The sequence below is a fragment of the Xiphias gladius genome, chromosome 22, assembly GCF_016859285.1.
Source record: "Xiphias gladius isolate SHS-SW01 ecotype Sanya breed wild chromosome 22, ASM1685928v1, whole genome shotgun sequence".
Taxonomy (NCBI): Eukaryota; Metazoa; Chordata; class Actinopteri; order Istiophoriformes; family Xiphiidae; genus Xiphias; species Xiphias gladius.
In genome coordinates this window covers 12,490,483-12,498,099 of record NC_053421.1, presented here as the reverse complement: position 1 = coordinate 12,498,099, position 7,617 = coordinate 12,490,483, and the positions used below count along the sequence as shown (strand labels likewise).

At 38.3% G+C, this 7,617-nt stretch overlaps 1 protein-coding gene across 1 annotated transcript in view; it reads left to right on the top strand.

Moving 5' to 3' along the window:
* Nucleotides 1-7,617, top strand: part of cdkal1 (CDK5 regulatory subunit associated protein 1-like 1) — a 238,596-nt gene that overhangs the window by 147,662 nt on the left and 83,317 nt on the right. The gene's annotated exons all lie outside the window — the stretch shown is intronic.

The following is a 7,617-nucleotide window of genomic DNA, read 5'->3' as shown; positions in this document are numbered from 1 at the left end:
CTGAACGTACTTCTGTATGGTCAAGCTCTGAGACAGTTTGTAGGTGTGGCCTGCATTGCTCTCTTTTATTCTCTCCATCCGTCTTCCTCTGGCCATGCAAAATATTGTGAAGATTGAGATGAGATTGAAAGAGGCAATTGATTTTACCTTTATCGGGTCACTAAATAAGTTGGGACCCAATTAAAAAATATTTTATATATTTATGTTTAAAGTATTACCCTTTGCTGTGGCACTCTAAACTATGGCAAACTGATCGCTGTAATTATCCTTGAGATGTGTCTACAACTTGATTGGAATCCACCTGTGGCAAATTGAATTGACTGGACATAGTTTAAAAAAGGCACACACATGTGTATATAAGGTCCCACAATTTACGCTTCATGTCAAGACAAAAACCAAGCCGTGAAGTCCATGGAACTCTTCAGACCTCAGCAATAAACTTTTGTGCCGAGACATAGATCAGAGAAAAGGTATGAAACCATTTTTAAAGCTTTGAGTGTTCCTAGGAGCACAGCGGCCTCAATAATTCTGAAATTGAAGAAGTCTGGAACCACCAGGACTCTTCCTAGAGTTGGCAGTCAGGCCAAACTGAGTAATTGGGCAAGAAAGGCCTTGGTCAGGGAGGTGACCAAGAACCCAAAAGTCACTCTAACAGAGCTTCAGAATTCCTCTAAAGAGATGGGAGAACCTGAAAAATTTGTGGAAAGACCTGAAGATGGGAGTTCCTTTCCATTCAATCTGACAGAGCTTGAGAGGATCTGCCAGGAAGAATGAGAGAAACTGCCTAAATCTAGGTGAGCAAAGCTTGTGGAGACTTTCCCAAGGAGGTTCAAATCTGAAATTGCGGCAAAAGTAGCTTCTACAAAGTATTTACTTCTTACTTTGTCAATTTGGGTTATTGAGTGAAGATTGATGGGCAAAAATGACAATTTCATCCATTTACAATTAAATCTATAACATAACAAAGTGTGCAAAAGGTTGGTCTGAATACTTCCTGAAGCCACTGTGTATCTATCCTGTCAGATGGATAAGATTTGTGCTAAATTTCCTCACATTGCCACAATTTTCTTGGATGTTGCTCTGACATATTGGAGTCATAGAATTTGGAACTAAGTCATAAACATGATTACCATTATTCACTTTGTCAGACTTCTTAAAAATTTACTGCTTAAGAGAAATGTATATGGTAAATTCTATCAGCTTAGATAAGGAAAGTATATTCTTTTTCACTGTTGGATGGATATGTTATTTAACAAATGTGAGCTTTTTCAAACTATGAACTTAAGCCCTCCTCTCAGCTGCAAACGTTTTTGAATGATGGCAGTGATATGTTCTTTTCTTACTCTCACTTTTGCTGCTGTTCTCCTGCCTCTCACCTCTCCTTCATCAGCACATCACTTTACAATGTTAATAATGTCAAATTTGGGATTAATAGATAATTTAATTTTGAATGTTTGAGCCTTTCTTCCTCATGCATTTCATGATCAAGCTCTGTTCTTCTAAAATATGCACAGTGACCAAAACACATGGATATATATGGTATTATAGCTAAACATGTACATTCTGTATAGGGATTAAATATAGCCCCCCAGAATAAAAAAATCCACAATTCTAAAACATGCACATGGATTTGAACTTTGACATGGCACAAACGACAACAAATGATGCAAACTTAATCTTTTACTGTATGACAGATAATCTGTCATGGAATTTGAGTATGATTAATTATGGCAACGCACGTCAGGGGTGGTGAATAAATATAGAATTGATGCTACGATAATACGCTATGAAGGGATTCATATGAAAATAAGTTTGGGTCACATGTCTGCCCTAAATCTCTAGGTATTATTGCATGATTTAGAAGAAAGATGTTTATGTATGCAGTGGTACAGTATATTTAAACATGTTATTACTGTTGCCAGATGATAACCTCTTATTTTTAAGTATGCCTTTTTCCTGGAATTAAATGAAAACAGGCATATTTTAAGACAAGTGCAGTATAACGTAGAGTGTGTGTGTGTGTGTGTGTGTGTTGGTATGTGTGAAACAGTGAGGGAGAGAGATTAAGTACTAATTTTAGGAAGAAAGTCTTATCACAGGATGGATATGGATTCACTTCCATTCATATCCAGATGATCATGAAAGTGTACTTTATTCAGTGCAGTGGATCGGTAGCTGAACATGGCAACACTTTTCTGTGATGAATTATGATGATCTGGTTCCCGTGTATAAATACATGTCTGTTGATGTTACAGATTAAAGTCATTTTGTTATACATGGAGTTTGCTCTAAGCGGATGAGATCCATGTACTGCAGTAATCAATAGTTTTCATGTAACTGCTTCATGTAGGTCAACAGTCATACCATAGGCTTAAGTATAAAATGTAAATCTGGTTGAACAAGACTTTTATTAAGGTTACTGTACAGCCATCTACATTTAAAGATTTGTGTATTTAAATATATTGACAGAGTTCATAGAACCACTCACCAATGGCAGCCTGAAGTGCTGGAAGAAAATGCTGATACATGGCCAAAATTGTGCGTACCCTTCCACTTAAAAAAGAAAAACACATATTTCTGTGAAGTAAGTATGTACTACTGACTAAAGCAATTGGTATTTAGTATTCTCTGTTCCATATTTAATAGAACAGACACATTACTTTTGATTTCCAATGTAACATATTAGTTTAAATAATACGACAAATGAAAATGGCATTGACAAAAATATTGGGAAACTTAACTTAATATTTTGTAGCACACCCTTTGTTAGGCAATCACTGCAATCAAGTGATAGTTTGGCCCATTCTTCTTGAGCAAACTGCTCCAGTTCTCTCAAGTTTGATTGATACCTTCTCCCAGCTGTGAGTTTCCATAGATGTTCAGTTGGATTAAGATCAGGACTCATAGTAGGCATAGTAGGCTTCTCATCCATTCTTGGGTGCTTTTATATGTGTGTTTTAGGTCATTATCCTGTTGGAGAAGCCATGACCTGTGGCTGAAACAGAGCTGTCTGACACTAAGCAGTATGTTTCGCTGCAGAATGCCTTGACAATATTCTGATTTCACTGTGCCCTGCACAGCTTCAAGGCACCCTATGCCATATGCAGCAAAGCAACCCAATAACATACAGTAACTGCACCTCCTCCATGTTTGACAGTGGGGGTGGTGTTCTTTTGTTTGACAGTTTCATTTTAATTCTGTTAACAGGTAGCTGATGTTAGCAAAAAGCGCTAATTCTGTTTCATCTGTCAAGCATTGTAGCTTGTCATTATGCATTTTAGCAAACTCCACTTGGCTTTTTTATGTTTCTATTTAAAAGTGGGGTCTTCCTGAGTCTTCTTCCATGGGCCCCACTTTCATTCAGAAAGTGACGTATTGTGCAACCAGACTCTGTTGTACCTAAAATTTGGAGGTCAGCTTGTATCTGTTTTGAAATTGTCCTTTTTCCACCATTTGAACTCCCATTCTGTTCAGTCTTGGGTCAGTTTTCCTCTTGCGACCACATGCAGGTTGGCTACAGTCTGATGGACCTTAAAACTTCTTAATAATATGAGCAAATGTGGTTGCAGGAACATCAAGCTGCTTTGAGATGGCCTTATATCCTTTACCTTGACTGTGTTTGGTAATCATTTTTTTCCTTAACTCCTCTGACAACTCAAAATAGGCTGAATAACTGATCATAAGATTGAAGAAACGTTTGACACTATTTGAAGACAATAGTCTGCTTGAAATATCACTACAATCTGCCTATTTATCACCACTTCTAAGGGGTACCAGTGATTTTGTCCAGGCCATTTTAGAAGATCTTTGTAGAATAAGCAAGAATTCAGCTCTCCTCTCAGCTTCTTTGTTTTATTCTATTACAAACTAAAGACATACCAGTATGAAGGAGCTTTTATTTCCAACACTTTTGGCCATGTCTGTTCATATAGCATGCTCAACAGTCCTATTTTCCTAATTCCTATCCCATTTTCCCTTTGGATCTTATGGACAGTGGTTACTTGTTTCTCACTGACTAATACTTTTTGGATACTGGCAATTTTTTCCGTCTCTTCATTTGTCATCTTTTCACTATTGTTTTTCACCATTTACCCCGGAGAGCATGCAGTGTTTTTCTTTTCTGCTTACATGCCTTAAATGTGTTGTTGACAGGTCCATAACTCGCAACTACAATCTTTCCTGTCTATCTTCCTCTCAGCACTCAAATATATCATTTTACCAATGAAAGCTTCTGATTGGGCGCAGTGTGTGGTCATTTCTTCCTCTATAGTTGAAGGCTTCACCATTCCTTTAAATCCTCCTTTTTAAGTTCCCTCTGAAGGGGCCTTGAATTGAGGAGTAATACCGCTGTGTTTGCTTTAACACTGACTCAGATGGTTATCTGTGTGTGTGTGTGTGTGTGTGTGTGTGTGTGTGTGTGTGTGTGTGTGTGTGTGTGTGTGTGTGTGTGTGTGTGTGTGTGTGTGTGTGTGTGTGTGTGTGTGTGTGTGTGTGTATGTATTTGTACACTGCTTTGCCTTTTAGGCAATTGTTTAGCCTGGAGTAGAGGTCTCGCTCCCTGTCTCCAGTTGTTTTTTTAGTGTTCAATAGAAATTCAAACCCAGTGACACTGATCTGGCTGAAATCTTGACACACTGTGGCAAATGGTCATGGGAGAGACAAAGAGACGCACGCATACACAGGAACACACAAGCTTGCCACACGCAGGGTATCAAGTCATAAGATCTTGTTTACATGAACTGTCTGGCTACCCTTTTGTGCGATTCTTTGTATATGTGTGTGCGTGGTTACTCAGTTTCTGGCTTCCGTTACTTAAACACACACATTCAAACCCACACGGGTGATGCTGGTTGTGTGAAATCAATACCAGTACACATCCAGCGGTCTGACCCATTTGGCTGCTGCTGTCATGGCTTGGGGTGCTGTTTGAGGTCTGGGAGCAAGGCCAGGGCTTCTTACAAGCCAAAAAACACACCCACTGTATGAGTGAGTATGTCTGTGTAGTGAGAAAGCGTAAGAGTGTGCTGGAGTGTGTATGTATGAAACATAAGCAGCCATTTTTTGTGGAGGGAAGCCTTTTTAAAGCACCTAGTCCTGCGATATGTTGGTTTCAGGAACTTGATAGAGAGATAAAGAGAGAGAGTTAGCTAGGGAATTGGCATGTCAAGTGTTTTTTCTGTGTGTTTGTGTTTGTGTGTGTGTGTGTGTGTGTGTGTGTGTGTGTGTGTGTGTGTGTGTGTGTTACCATAGTAGCTTTTAGATGCAAGGTTGTAACAGTTTAATGCTTGAAGGTGAGTTAGTCTTGTTTTCCACCTCTCATACAATTACTCTTTGATTACTTTAGAGAAAGGCACTTACCCCCCAACCTTTCGAGTGGACTTAGTAAGACTGGACATATCATATCATAACTGTTAATTAAAAATAATTGCATTCTTCCTCAACTATCCCTTGATAGATTATTATGTTGCTAGAAAGGCAGACTGACTGATCATAATATCCTTCTTCTTGTTCTTCTTGTTCTTGTTCTTCTTCTTCTTCTTCTTCTTGTTATTTTTTTCCAACTCTTTGTCTCCTTCACTGACCTTCAGATTTTTCCTCTGCTATTCTCTCCTTTGCAGAGATACAGCATACAGTATACATTTATTGTTGCTTAGCTACAGGTTACATTGGCCCGTTTATATTTTTTGTTGTTTTTTCTTGTTCTATCACAAAAACTACACATAGAAAAGAGGGTCTTACACCATGCTGTGTGCGTATTTGGTTTGTGTGTAGGTGAGAGAGTCATAAAGCGCTATTACTGAATCACTACATTTCACACTGGTGCTCTCAAGCAAACCTGAACAACTCAAGATGGAGGGGGAGGCTGTGTGAGTGTGTAGTAGTCAGTCAGCCTCACAGGTGACTATTAATGTAGGTTCTCACAATTAGTCCTTAGTGTAGCCATGTAAGGTTCACCTGAAATGATGAGACAGGCAGCAACCTTGTGCAGGTATGTGTGAGTTCAGGGCTTATCTGTCTGAAACACACGTAGCAGAAGACAAATGTATTTCTCTTAAGAAACTACTTAATGCCACCAACACTGGAGAGGTCATGAGGGGTTAAATGTCTTATCAAAGAAAACCAGTACACACATACACACTAACACACATCAGACCTCCCTCCTTGACATCCTTCTCAGGTGAGGATCTTGAACCCCATTCTGAACTTAAATTTTGTTTTCTGCAGGCAGATAATTGGTGTCATGTTTTTGTTTGTCTCTTAGTCTTTGCATTTCTTTGCAGACAGACACCATCACTGCTGGGTGAGTCACCTGGTCACAAAAAGGCTTGGTAACCCCATAACTAATCCTGAAAGTGGAAGAAATAAACAAGTCAGGATAATGTGGAAACTGAAAGAAAACATTATTGGCAGAGTATCAGTCACAATCAGAAATTATTGGTCACTCTCGGCAACAGTAAAGCTCAAAGAACAACCCAGAAATTTAAAATGCCCTCAGGTGTAGAGTGAAACAGCAGTCCCTGATGCTCCTCAGTAGATGATCTCAGTGAGTTTATGACTGGTGATACTTTACACTGCATGCTCTACGAGGTAAATGGTGTAGAAAAATCCCGTGGTCTTCTCTAGAATAATGCTGCAAGTTTCCAGCAGTGGAAAGGAAAACAAATATAAGTTGCACTAATTAAGTATGAATTAATTGATCCAAACACCAAACCCTCACACTCATAACCTTACAACAGCTTGTTCGAACGATTTGATTTGTTTCACACTTAAACATGTATCGAGTTCAAATGTCTCTTGATGGTTGAATGCCCAAATCTCCGGTTACTGAAAGCTCATTCATACTTATCAAATCTAATGGTAAATCAGGGCTACCCTGACCCTTATTGAAGCATGTGTAGATGAACTGGTGGAAGAAAATTTGTTTTGTGTTTCTTAAAATAAGAGTAGTTAACCAGATTATTTTTTTCACACCTTGGATGTGCTGGAGAACAATGAAAACACCACTGAAACCCAAAATGCTGTTGGTGTGATGGATTAAGTTCAACTGAGGGCACATCCCATGTTTAAAAATTATTTAACCTCTTAGTATACCCAGTATAGTTACTATACTAATCTGCTACAGTGTTTCATTCATCATCCTTCATTGTAGTTTTATATTCTTCCATGCTTCAGTGTTTATGACATTATTTCAATATTATGTACAATTCCATTGTTCTCTGCTTTAAGATTTCACCTAATTCACACTTAGTTTTGGTACACAGAGCTTTTTCACTAAAGTCATCCATATCCACAGAGAAAAATTGCATTAAATATACTCTCCTTTCAATGACATAATAACCAATTTCTCCAAGTTATTAATAACTGATTGTTTCCTGTCATGCATAATTCTAACAATCAGTAGGATAATTATTTCAATAAAATGGTTAATTTGTCCTCGTCTGCCAACACAGACCATATTTTTTTGACTCGTTTCTCTCTGCTTCTGTCAATTAAAATCACATAATGAAGTACAGTCTTTATGTAATGATGTATGGAGAAAATCCTGTTATGGTGGAATAAAGCTGTTACAGAGCGAGTGAATGTGGTCAGAGGATTTTCCACAGTTGTTTCGCAGTT